This window comes from Puma concolor, chromosome B4 (genome assembly GCF_028749965.1).
Source record: "Puma concolor isolate L17-30 chromosome B4, mPumCon1.1.hap2, whole genome shotgun sequence".
In the NCBI taxonomy this organism is placed as follows: Eukaryota; Metazoa; Chordata; class Mammalia; order Carnivora; family Felidae; genus Puma; species Puma concolor.
Genome location: NC_141673.1, coordinates 19,601,965 through 19,616,165, shown reverse-complemented (window position 1 = coordinate 19,616,165; position 14,201 = coordinate 19,601,965).

Here is a 14,201-nt window from a genome sequence, read left to right as displayed (position 1 = left end):
CACTGAAATTGGGATGTGTCTTACAACCAACCGCATCTTACATGTGTAATTTAGAACATTCTTTTCTATCCAAGGGTTGTAAAATCATGGTGAAACTGACAATAGAAGGCATCATAGATTAGATGAAATATGCTATTAGCCACCATCCTCCTTTATCCAATCTTACCTAAAAGGAAACTGAGATATGAGGTTAAGTGTGGTATTCTAGATCACAGAACTGGTAAACATTTGAGCCAGGATTCCACAGAATTGTCTAACTCAATGCAGGACCAATCTGTATAACTTGCACACCATGCTGCCTGCTGGCAATCTAGCAAAATTGGTATATCTGAATAGTCATCCTCAGAGAGCTCCACATTTGGGAAAGTGGAGTTGGGGAGAAAGAATTTATAAGAACCGTAGTGGACTGTTTAGTGAAGGGGCATAGTAGAGGACTCTTGGAAACTAGAGTAATCATGAGCGAAATGGACCCTGAAAGGAGAGAAAAGCTACAGGAATGTCGGGAAGCCCTGAAGGTGAAGGCCCCACTCACTATTTTGTCCAGGGCCAGATCTGCATGTGTAGAAACTTCTAAATGGGATGCAGAAAGAAAATCCTTATGTAGCTTATGTAGCAGGGAGATTTATTTAGCTATAGCTTCATCTGTTTATCTGTATACCTATAATGATATATGTAGATCACTCTATATTGAAAGAGAGATTTGTATCATGCTTAAAAAATTTTTTTTAATGTTTATTTAGTTTTTGAGAGACAGAGTGTGACTGGGGAGGGGTAGAGAGAGAGGGAGTCACAGATTCCAAAGCAGGCTCCAGGCTCTGAGCTGTCAGCCCAGAGCCCAATGTGGGGCTCAAACTCATGGAATGCTAGATCATGACCTGAGCTGAAGTCGGTCGCTTAATTGACTGAGCCACCCAGTGCCCCCGTATCATGATTAAAAAAAAAATGTTTATTTATTTTATTTTTGAGAGAGAGAAAGAACACAAGTAGGGGAGGGCAGGGGGAGAGAATGGGAGACACAGAGTCTGAAGCAGGTTCCAGGCTCTGAGCTGTCAGTGCAAATCCTGATGCAGGGCTCGAACCCACAAACTGTGAGATCATGACCTGAGCTGAAGGCCGAGGCTTAACCAACCGAGCCACCCAGGCATAAGTGTCTGACTCGAGTTCAGCTCAGGTCATGATCTCATGGTCATGAGATCGAGCACCACATCAGGCTCCACACTGAGTGGAGATTCTCCACTTGGGATTCTCTCTCTCCCTCTCTCTCTGCCTCTCTCTCTGTGTGTCTCAAAATAAATAAATAAACATTAAAAAAAGAATTCTACATTATTAACAAACATTTTCTTACCCTACCATTAGATTTTAAAACTTTGTGTGTTATGCTTTGTTTTTTAAATTTATTTTATTTTTTCCAGTGACTAGCACAGTTCCATGTAAGTGGAAGGTCAAACACTTTTTAAATAAATGAATAATAACTTTATCTCTTACCTCAATGCTACACAGAATCTTGGAAGCATATTCGGGTTTAGAAGAAAGATGCTTTAGTGGGGGGTAGGGAGCCTCTTGAAAAGAATTTTATCAGTTGCAGAAATAACAAACACCACTGCACTTTCTATTCCTGCTTGTCAAGGGATGAGGTAGGTGAATTAAAGTGAGCCAAGATCTAACACTGCTGCTTTGCCTCCAGTGGTAAAGATGAGCCAAGGAAAAGACAAGCCAGTGAAAATACTCTGTCATGACTGTCAGCCCCAGTGACCATTCGCACAAACACGACACAGACTAACATGTACACACACACATATATAAAGTTTTGTATTTTCCTTTGCCTGTGTCTAGTCAGCTCAAATGGGTCGATTCATGTTTTGGCTCATGTAACCAAACCAGAGTCTGGCTCAGCTCTACCTGCAAACTTTCTGGGCTGTTTGGGTAGAACGAAGTGGTTTGAGTTTCTGAGAACAAATAATTAGACTCCAGAAGATGGCCATTAGTTTCTGCCTCTGTGGGTTCTGTGATCTTGTAAAAAGGAAAGTGAAGTTAGATAAGCAAAGCACTCAGCTACATGGGCTTCATGATATTCTTCCTTTTAGTGTTATCAGAACATTTATTTCATTGCTATTCTGGACTTGATAAGCTTATGGATTAATATTTTTAAATTACTTTTCCTTTTAATCAACCACATTTGATACATTAGACTCAGAATCAGCACTGGTGTGGCCCAGAAGAATTCATTTTATGTTTTTTTTTTTTAATTTTTTTATTCTCACCCTTTGAGCTTCCAAGGTAATGAAGTTTTAAGTGAGCCCTAAGAGCATCATCCTATCTAAGAGGCTATGAGTAAGATGTTTTCTTATTTTATTACATACTCCACTTACTTCTCCATTTTTGTACATATTTTCATGGTATTTTTTTCATTCCATAAAAACATCAGAGACTTGTGTCATTGGGAAAATCAGTTACAGTGCAGACTAACTGAGGCATTGACCCTGTCAAGGTAACCAGGAGGTAATAATTAGGCCAAATATAATAAGCCTTCTTTCCTTGAATTTCACAGCAATAGCATTTAAACCAACTTTTAAGTGGTTTTAAAGATGTAGCAGAACATGAATGTCACTTTGTAGGTATTTTTCCTTTATTAGGGATGTAGCATCCAGAAATTCTTATCTATTATCATACTTAGTCCTTTTTCCAAATTATGAATCATCTCACTAGAGTTATTTACTAATATATACTCACTGAAATAACTTTCTGTGACTTGTTTGTATGTCCATTTACCCAGAGGCAATTACTAATGCTATTTTCATAGAAATTACAAACATTTAATTTCATGATAAAATCACAGCCTTATCTGTTAAGCTTGAGGTAGGTAGGGAAGAAGGTGAGAAGCACCTTTCTCATACAACGTTCAGAACTCATATCCAGAGGAAATAAAACAGAAACCACCTTCCCATGGTGAAGCTTTTCATTTCCTAAGGGGAAGCGGTGAAAGAAGGAATAGTGACCTCAGTGAGCTAACTGTCTGCTCCCGTCTTAATTATCAGACGGTATTTGAGGATGCAGGGATTTCAGTATCACCTATAAGTTACTAACAGCACTGAAAGTTACTTTGACTGATGCGATACAAGAAGAGAGATGATAATAGGAGTAAACTGCTCATATTGTGGGATAGGGAGATGAAATCACAGGAAAACAAACACAAGGGTTACATGAAAGTTAACTATATCAACATCATTCCATCCCTACCCTCCATAATTTTTTTTATAATCATAATTCCTGGAATCGGGGCAAAACTGTGGTGAGAAACTAGTTGAAAACCAATAATTGGGTATTAGAAGAAATGGAGAGGTGTGTTTTTTTCTTTCATTCCCGTGCTTATCTTTACCCTTTGCCTTTTCAAGTCACAGGAAACAGCTCTACCACCTTTAGAAGTTCTGGCTAACCCAGTCACTTGAGTCTTTTCTTATCTTTTAGTTTTGAAGCTGTCCATTACTTTTCAACCTAATATATTCTAGAGCTTGGTACTGAGAGTAAAGAAAAAAAAATAGGTAAGAAAACATCAAATTTTAAGTTTGGAAGTAGGCACTGGACGTATCCTTCATAGTATAAGCATAATGTTAAAAACGTCTTTGGTGGTGATTTAGCAACAGTTTAATTTATTTAATGTTTATTTATTTTGAGAGAAAGAAAACATGAGTGGGAGAGGGGCAGAGAGAGAGGGAGAGCGAGAATTCCAAATAGGCTCTGTGCTGTCAGCACAGAGCCTGATGTGAGGTTTGAACTCACAAACTGTGAGATCATAGCATGAGCCGAAATCAAGAGTCAGACACTTAAGTGACTGAGCCACCCAGACACCCACAGCAGTTTGTTTGTTTGTTTGTTTGTTTGTTTATTTATTTATTTATTTATTTATTTATTTATTTATTATTTCTATGGGCTTATTCTGCTTTTCTCTTTGGAATGCCATAGAGTTTTGTTGACTGACTTGGCTTGATCCCCATGACACAACATAGTAATCCGGGGTTCATACATTTCATTGGAGCCCTGAAAATTTACAGTTTGGCCAAGATCAGGAGGCTAGTTCCATTGCAACCACACCAACATAGGTCATTAACCACATGAAGACAGCCAGACCTTCCACCAGAAACAGACACATGATGAGGTTTGGAATCCTAGTGATGGGGTCACTCATAACTATGGAAAACTTCTGAAAACAGTTTGATTTCATGGCCTTTTGATGTCTGTACAGCTTACATGATAGACTTGTAGACCCTGAAGCTTATGGGAACAAAGAGAAGAAGCAGGATGACATAAGAGGCCATAGTCACAAGGCTAAAATCTTCAGGGAAAATAGCACTGTCAGCATAAGATGAAAGACAAGCTCAGCTTTCTTCAAATTGTGCCACAAAATCAGATGGTGGTTTGTACAAGAGACTGCAGAGCAGGAAACCCCCTCCTGTATGTCTTTCCTTCTGTCACTGGGCATGGAGGGCTGGGACCCAAGGTCAGAGAGCAGTTAGATGGAAGTGAGAGATGTCTAGTGGCTCTACCATGGGTTTTTCCAACAAGGTCAGGAGAGATAGATGGCAAATAATATTCACACCGTTGGCTCTCCCAAGTCCCTTCACTATTTCCGCTTCGTGCTTAGACTCTGACTACTCGTAATGTTTTGATATATGGCCTTCCAGACTTTCTCTATTATTTTATATGCTAACTGAAACTTTTCTTGTTTAATATTTCACTTACAAATCCCTCTGCCTTTGCATTTTTTCCCTACTGAAAGTGTTCTCCAATTGTTTTCTTTTGTCTCTCTACCCCTGCCCTAATCCCATTCCCCTGAGGTCTCCTCTGGTAATGTTTTGTTATATAGCCTTTCAGACTTCCGCAATTATTTTATATGCTAACTGGAATCATAGACTGTTTTCACTGGAAGGGACCTTAAAGATCATCTTTCCATCTCCCCCACCCTCCACTGTCCACTCACTGCAGGCTTCCAGTAGATACAGAGAGGCTAAATGCCGCCCCCCGCCCCCTCCCCCCCGTCCCCTGAAATGCCACCTCAGCCAGTAATTGAGAAAACTGGGACTAAAACCCAGGCAGGTTTCTTCACTCCTAGTTAAATGACCTTTCTACTGCCTCCCACAATTTTATTTTCTTAGTCTGTTTCATGGCCTGAAAAAGTAGTTTCTGTAGGATGGGTTTAAGTGAGTTGTGGCTAGATTTAGTTTATGAGGTGACCATTCATTTCCATGTGGATAACAAGCCGGCAAATGAACAAACTTCTAACTAAATAGAAGTGGCTGTAGTTCGTCTCCTCTGTTCTTCCTCTGGCCTTAGTGAATGTAGCCCACAGGCCCAGGGCTCTGCTTTACTGGAGCAGCTTTCTTGTACTAAAATAGTCCTTGGACACATGTATCATATAGTCAGCTTTTGCCTCTCTTTTCTCTTACTGGCCACTTACTTTGGGCAAAGGCACATCATTCCCTGCTTTCTCTTCATGTACTTCTAGAAAGATGGACTTAAACCAGCCAGGCCATTTGAATTGCCGATTTTCTGAATATCTTCTAGGTATTCCTCATAGAAACCAGGATTCTCCCCTGGTGTGGGACATCATGTTTTTGTACCTTCATGTACCTTCAACTGAAATTTACAGCTTCATCAGTAAATTCTGACCTACCTTAAACTTCTAGTCTTGACTTTTTCTTTAACATTTTAAACAGACCCTGCTCCAGGCTTTTTAAGTTCAACCTGAGCACACACGTACATCCCCTTTCATAGGTAGAAAATGCACACTTTCACAAAATCACTCTAATGAAATCCCTGGGGTCTCAATCTGCCTCTAGACTTCTTCCACCCCAGTCGTGCTCAGAACTTCTAACTCACCTGACCCACCTGAAAGTCCCAGGATTACTTTCCTCCCCACTGGGCCTAGATCTTTGGTCTTTGTTCCAAGTCCATCATATCTTCTGATTTATAATAAACTTACTTGCTTTAACTATAGTCAGATCTCTGACAGACTTCATAGTGATTTTTGGATGAGGGATTTTTTTTCTGCCAGGGATCCAAATTGAACAAACTCGAGTTTTGAAGGGAGAACATGACGGGGAATGGATGCCAAAGAGGCCCACTCTGCAAATATATTGTGCAATTAACAGAGTGCAAGTGAGCTCTTCTGAGTTTGATGGCGGTAATTGTTTCTTGGGGTTCTCTTTTTTCACATAACCCTCTGCCTGTTGTTGTTTTCCTTTGTATGTGCTTGTGAGTGTCTTGTGGGGGATGTTAAACAAGCACCATTTTACTCCATGCGATTGTAGCATCATGCTTTCATGTTTACCTTTCATATCCACTTTAAAGATGCAATCTGTTTTACCACTGGGACTGCTGCTATGGCCAGTTCTGTAGCATTGCCTTCAGTTCAGGCACATGCCTCTGAAACCGTAATCACTAACAGATGCTGCTCTGAATCAAGAATTCCCCTCTCTGGCTACTCAGCCTGAGCAATGAGCTGCCTAACTTGGACCCTACTAGCTTCTTGAAAAACTCCACAGGCTGCCTTACTAGCATATTGGTAACATGCAGAAGATTGATATTTTCCAGGCCCAAGCAGGACTTTGAAATAATACCTAGCAGTTGTAGAGAACTATTTATTTTCCCATCCTCCCACAAATGTTTTCTCATACATGATCTCATTTTATCCTTCACATAGTCCTTGGAGTTAAATAGAGAAAGCAGTATTTTCCCCTAGGAACCTGAGGTACAGAGATGTTAAGTAACTTGCTCAAGGTCACACAATTAGCCTTGACTCCTAGTCTGGTGTTCTTTCCACCAAAATGACACTAGTATTTACTTTGTCTTGTGTCAAAGTTGTCTAAAGTCTTTTCGGGTGCTGCATGAATCCAAGCTATCATTCTTACAGCTTAGATTTAAATTAAATTTGTAACAACTTTTCATGGCTTTTTTTCCACCTTGGTCCTTAAGTTATAAGTCTAAGGCAGTTGTTTTGTGTGCTAAAAATTATTTGGGAGTCTTGTTCAGTAGATCAAAAGTGTAGACCCAAATTCAGCATTAAAAAACACAAAAATCAAAAACCAACCACCCAGTGATTCTGAATCAGGTAGTCTGTGTAAACACTATTCTAAGAGCTACAGTAAGCAAGCCACTTAAGATCCCTGAGCCTCAGTTTCCTCGTTCAAAAAACAAAAGGAAACTATTTCCAGAAACTAACATAGATCCCAACCGTAACAGCTTGCATCAGAATTCCTCTTAGGGAAGAAACAGTACTTGTCTGGAAAAACACTTTGGAGGTAGACAGGAAAACCTCTGGGGTCTGGGTTTTCTGGACAGGGCAGGGAGTAAGAATAGAGGGGAGTTTATGGAAAGACATGAAGTGAGGTGCTGAGTATGTTAAAGGCCAACAGAGGAATCTCCTGTGGTGAGATGCCCAGAAAGGACTCTGGAGAAGCAGAATGGTTGATATGGAGTTCCAAGGTGTTTGCTCTGTGGTCCTTCCCTGTGGTCCCTGTATATTTAGGAAAAAATATATTTTGTGTGAATAGAAGCTTTTTTTATGGCAATCAATGAAGAGGCTGGATTTAATTCTGGATTAATATAATGTAGAACTGATCAGAAGAGATCATAAGAACATAAGTTTTGGGAATTTGAGGAAATCTTAGAGAGAACTTAGGATTTCTACAGACTAGAATTGGAGGCTTAAGCCCATTTCACCTAGTTTTTCATGGGATAGATGTAACCAGGGGACATCTGGGTAAATATATGAGAGAAGGAACATGTAGAAAATACTATTTATGAAATATTCTCATGGCCTTAGAGGAACAAGAATGTGATTAGAGGTGTCATAAGAAAGGTGCATATCAAAAAAGTGAATATGAACAATGATGTTTGCAAATAGGGTAGTTGAAAGATAAAGAACTTTGAGGTGTAGTTCCAGCATGGGCCTAGTTTATGGAATTAAATTCATTCATTCTGAGTTCTAGTGCCTTTGTTCCTTTTCCTATGCATTACATAAATGTAGTACACATGGACTGTTGATGCTTTTAATTTAGAATCCAGAGCCAAAAAAAATTGGGAGTGTTTTTTTCACCTGGAAATATTTATTTCAAGATTTTCAGGAAGAGTTGTTGGTCTGAAAGAGCAGATGTTGGGGAGGCACAAGGCATAGGGCAATAGAACCAAGGCATTGGTTTCCAATTCAGAAAAAACAGATATTCTATATGAATGTAAGGAGCAAAAATGTCCTCTTTGCAAAGAAGTAGGAGCCCAGATATGCAGCCTTAAAGATGAAGCTATGCCCTCATCTGTGATTTGGATACTAGAAAGTCCCAATCTTCTCCACAACTTAGAGGCTGAGATGACAAGATTTGATGAGAATGCTTATGTTGAATGGTTTCAGTCCTCTGGGTAAAGAAAGGGAAATAGCATCATCTGCTGAAAAATAAAAGTTGGGATTATAGAAAATTGTGGGATTTACAAGAGAGATCTGTACTAGTTCTGGAAGAATTAAGCTAGGTAGTTCAATCAATGGCAAGACTGCCTATGAGTGACTAGGGCCAAAGAACCCCTATACAGTCTTATACAAATTTCTTAAATAAAGGTTCCCTTTATCCCCTTACTGTCAGCAAAATTCAATTCCCTTTGAGAATTCTGCTTAAGTGGGTTTTTCATTTTCCCCTTCTTTCAGCATCAGGGGACCAGGAAGAGCAAGCAGAGAAAAGCCCAACATTCTTCTGGCTTCCCTTTTATTATTTATTCTTGCAATCAGCAAATATTTGTTGAGCAGCTAGTAGTCTAGGTGCTCTGGGTTAGGTGCTGAGAATATAACTGTGAACAAAACAGACTGTATATGGAATTTATTTTGTAATCATTTTAATTCCTTGGATAATAATACCTCCTTTGAAACTTACACTGTATATAGAAATACTACCCTTTCTTGTTGCTCTCATTTACCAAATTACCCATATGTTGAAGCTTTGGTTGCCTGTCCTTCAAATCTAGGTTATGGGTATGAGGAGAGCTGAGCATTCTTTGAGCGGTGTCTCCATTTTTCAAATGATGGAGCTCCATAGTCTAAATTTATTTTTTGTAAGTCATTTCATATGACTGAAAAGATTTACTGGTATCAAAACCTTGCTTTGGGACATCTTAACCTATTCAGAAAAAGTTAACAATGAATGTGATGGCCATACCCTTGATTTGATCTTTGCCTTAAGACTGAGTTTTTATCAGCATTCATTGCTCAATTGTATATTTTATTATTTTGGGATGGAAAATCAGTTGCTTTCTGTAATCAAGTCCCCAAGTTCCTGAATTTATTCCCCATGATTCCTGTTTGCACATTGGTGAATTCTTTTCTGAGTTCATCTTTTTCTTGTAATACCTTGCTGTACTAGTTTGTTAGGGCTGATGTAACAAATTACTACAAGCCGGATGACTTAAATAAACAACAAAAATGTATTGTCTCCCACATCTGGAGGTCAGAAGTCCCAGATCAAGGTGTCAGCAGCATCGGTCTCTTCTGAGGGCTGTGAGGGACGATGGTTCCGTTCCTCTTTCCTAGCTTCTGGTGATCAGCTGGCAATCTCTGATGTCCTTGGCTTTTAGATACATCACCTAAACTCCGCCTTCATCTTCATATGGTGTTTTCCCTGTTGTGTGTCTTTGTGCCCGAATATCCCTTTTTAATTTTGATGCAATTATATTGTATTAAGGTTCACCCCAATGGCCTAATTTTAACTTGATTATCTTTATTTCCAATATAAAGTCACATTGTGAGGTAGTGGGGTTAGAACTCCAATATATCTTTTTTGGTGGTGGGAAGCAGGGCACAATTTAACCCACAATGCTTGCCAGGCACACCAAGGGCAAGTAAATCATGCTACTCACGTTCCATTTGCCAATCTTTTTTCCTAGGGCTACAAGTTCATTTAATGCACAATCCGTCTTCCAAATTATCACAAGCAACAGTTTTACCAAACGTTAGAGGTGTTCCTAAGCTAATGCCACCTTTTCTTTCACATTCCAATTTGTGGTTCTGGAGATACTCACAAATTAGCACAATATTCACAATGGTTGCTCATGGAAAACTAAGAATGTTTTCAATATTGGGCAATTCATATTACCCTTAATTTTAAGAGTAGATCTATTTGTATGCTTGCCAATTCCCTACAGATATTAGAGGAGGCCGTGTTCCCTGTGTCTCCAACTCTCGATGCTCTTTTGACTGTATCGGTTCTTTTAGTCCCTGTCCAATTAAGTTTGTCCCAATATGTTAGTTCATTTTTGGCTCCCACACCATTTTCCCCCGCTGTATCTATCCTATACCCTGCAATCCACTCCTTCAGTTTGTCTCCCTCTATTGTCCTCAATAGTGATACCTCCTATTCTTTTGTCCTACTGATCCTAAAAAAGGCCAGTACCAAAGTATATCCAGTCATTCCAGTCCTCCTCTGACCTGTAGCACGTTAACTGCTTGTGGAGGAAGCCACACAGAGTCCCTACAGCTTCGTGGTATCTAATCTCACTGTGTCCTCAACACTGCTGAGGAATCATCCACGGGTTCTCTCTCTCTCTTCCATTCATGGATACGCCATATAAGCTTAAGAATCTTTGGAAAGCATAACCTTGTTTTTAAAAAATTCTGCTATGCAAAAAATGATCCAGTAAGTAATTCCATAACTTTCATCTTTAATTTCTACAACACTCTTTCCATTTGCACCCATTTGTTCTATTTTCCTTTTTGTTTCAATATCCTGCCTCTTGTTCAACTTTGTCCTTTGCTATTGTGTTCTATCCTACCTTTTCTACCTCTTCAGGCAGCTTACTCCATCAAATGCCTTTTCTTTATCCCTGATTTTTAACTCTTACTCTTGACTGAGATTTTCACCTCAGCATAATCCTTTGCTTAGTTTATCTTGATCTTAAAAATCATTCTTGGGCTTTATACTTTGTTTTGTTTTGTAAAATATCTTCATATGTTTTTCTTATGATCCGCTTCCCTTGTCTCTACTCCTTTCTCCTGTACACTAAAACTAACAGGTCACTCTTGGCAGCCTTTTGTTTCCTCACAGTTAAGAATAGAAACTACCAAATGCCTCATATTTTGAGCTTAGAGAACCACCAGGTTGGAACCATCTCTCCTCTAGTAAAATACCAATGTATAAGTAACAAACTATCATGTTAGGATGTAAAGTGATTAAAATATCACATTCTGAATATCAGACAATTTTTATGGTTTTGTATTGTGTGATGTCTCTCTTAGCACCAAATTCAGAGATTCACATTTCATTTTTTAACCCTCCTTGAGATTTTTAAACTAATCCTACTCTGACAATCTTTAATTGTATTTGGAATACAAATCAAGACTTTCCCTGCTTATCATTTTGGTAAAAATGTATTAAGGCTTTATGAAGCAACTATTAAACGTCCTTCTATAGGCTTTGGTTAGAAAATTTTGTATTGGGAGATTCACAGATCTATGAAGTTTGGTTATTAAAATCCAAGATGTTTTATAAGGAACATATTAACTAGGGAGATATTCTGTGGAGCCACTTAAATAGAACAGCCTCATTTTTGCTAATGAGTATATAGTATTCTATTTATATGTTTGGTCATAATTTTACTTCTATTTAGCATTCTCCTTGATGACCATTTAGATTGCTTCCAATCATTTTCTATTATAAACAGTTCTGCAATTAATATTTTTGTATATGTATCATTTCATACACAAGCAAGGATACTTGTAGCACGAATACCTATAATTAACATTCCTGGGTCAAATTTTATGTGCATCTTTAATCCTTGTAAGTGTTGCTAATTGATCTTTATAAAATTGTACCAATTTACTTACCTACTAACATGTATGAGAGTGGTTGTTTCTTCACAAATGCATGGTAATAGTGTTAGCAAACTTTTTTTGCCAGTCTGAAAAGTTAAAAATTACCTCTGATTGCAGTTCAAATCTGTATGTATTTTATTATGAGTGAGGTTAATGTATTTTTCAATCTGGAATTTTTGGTCTTTATCTGGGATGTTTATACAATATATATTGAATGTAATATTGAAATTATTGCACTTGAATCTATTATCCTGCTTTTTGTATTGGATGTGTTCCATCTATTCCCTTTGTTTTTTTTTCTCTTTTCCTACATTTTTGGATTGAATATTTTTTGAATTCTATTATGTCTCCCTTATTAGTTTTAGCTAAACCTCTTTATTTCTTAGTGGTTGCTCCAGGTTTTGAAACATGCATCTTTAAGTTATAACAGTCTACTTTCGAATAATGTTACATCACTTCACATGTAATGTTAGAACAGTATACTTCCATTCACCTCTACTTTTATGTTATTGTTGTCATACCCTTTACTTATGCATGTTATAATTTCACAATACATTATTATAGTTTTTGTCTTAATCAGACAGTTATCTTTTAAAGAAATTTTAAAAATGAGGTAAAGCTTTTACATTTACCCACATCTTTACCACTTTTGTACTTTTTATTCTTTTGTGTGGATCCAACTTGCCATCTGGTATTACTTTTCTTCTCTCTGAAAAAATTCCATATTCTTTTAATATAGATATCCTCATGATAAATTCAACATTTGGAAGATATCTTTAATTAAAATATGTTTATTTCATCTTTATTCTGGAAGATACCTTTACTGAATGTAGAATTCTAGATTGACAAGTTTTCTGTTTTGTTCTTTAGTCATTTAAAATTTTGTTTCATCCTCTTCTAGTTTGAATAGTTTATGATGAGAAGTCTTCAGTTACTTTTACTTTTGTTCTGTTTATCATGTTAATTTTTTAAAAGATTTCTTTTAAGATTTTTTCTTTGCCATCAGTTTTTAGCAATTTTTTTATAAGTTTGCTTCTATCTTTGACATTATCTCTAGACCTCATACAATTTCTTTCTTACTGTGTGTGTTTTGCTTAAATACTTACACAGTTACATATTTTAACACTCTTGTTTGCTAGTGTCATCATCATTGTCATTTCTGATTTTGCAATTTTTAGTACTTTTTCTTTTGTTTTATGAATCACATTTTCCTGCTTTATGGCATGCTGAGTAATTTTATATTAAATACTGGTCATTATGTGGTTTGCGTTGTTGAGTGTTTTTATTTTGTGGTCTTCCTTTAATGATGGTTAAGCTTTGTTTCAACAGGTGGTTAGTTTACTTTCAAATCTATTGTATATCTTTGAGGCCCTTTTTTAAAAATTAAATTAAATTTTTTTTTAATTTAAATTCAAGTTAGTTAACATATAGTGTTGTATGGCTTCAGGAGTAGAACCCAGTGATTCATCACTTACATATGAAGCCCTTTTGAAAACTGGTGCAGTGCATCTAGATTAGAACTCTGGATGTCCAATATTCAAATAGTAAATCCAAATCCTTTCCTCTTGGTTTTCAGCTATTTTTTTCTATTTCTTTTTGTACTTTGTAAGTTTTGATCAAATGAAAAATATTAAAAATGAGAAAGTTTTAAAATTTTTTTTTTCTTTCAATGTTTATTTTATTTTTTTTGGGACAGAGAGAGACAGAGCATGAACGGGGGAGGGGCAGAGAGAGAGGGAGACACAGAATCGGAAACAGGCTCCAGGCTCCGAGCCATCAGCCCAGAGCCCGACGCGGGGCTCGAACTCACGGACCGCGAGATCGTGACCTGGCTGAAGTCGGACGCTTAACCGACTGCGCCACCCAGGCGCCCCAAAAAAATGAGAAAGTTTTAGAATTTGAGTCTGAATACTGTCCTTTTCTTCAGAGATGATTTGTAGTTGCTTCTGACAGGGAGTTCACTTCAGTCTAGTCTGGGGTTGAGCTGGTTCAAAGATGGATTCCAGTGTACGTGAAGGCTAATCCACTTCCACTGTGGCTATAAGAAGTAATCTTTTGGGGGCACTAGCTAAATCCTTAGCATGTTTACTAGAGTTTCCCCTCTTTGATGGGACTTGAAGTACAAGTCTGTCTCTGTAGCACCAGTAAACTACCTAAAGTTTTGCTCTACTTCTTAGTGTCTGTTATAGGCTGAATTGTGTCCTTCCCAAATTTCTATGTCTTAATCTGCAGTACCTCAGAATGTGACTGTATTTGGAGATGAAATCTTTAAAAAGCTAATTAAATTAAAGTGAGGTCATTATGGTGGGCCCTAATCCAATGTGACTAGTGTACTTTAAGAAGAGAGACTAGGACACAG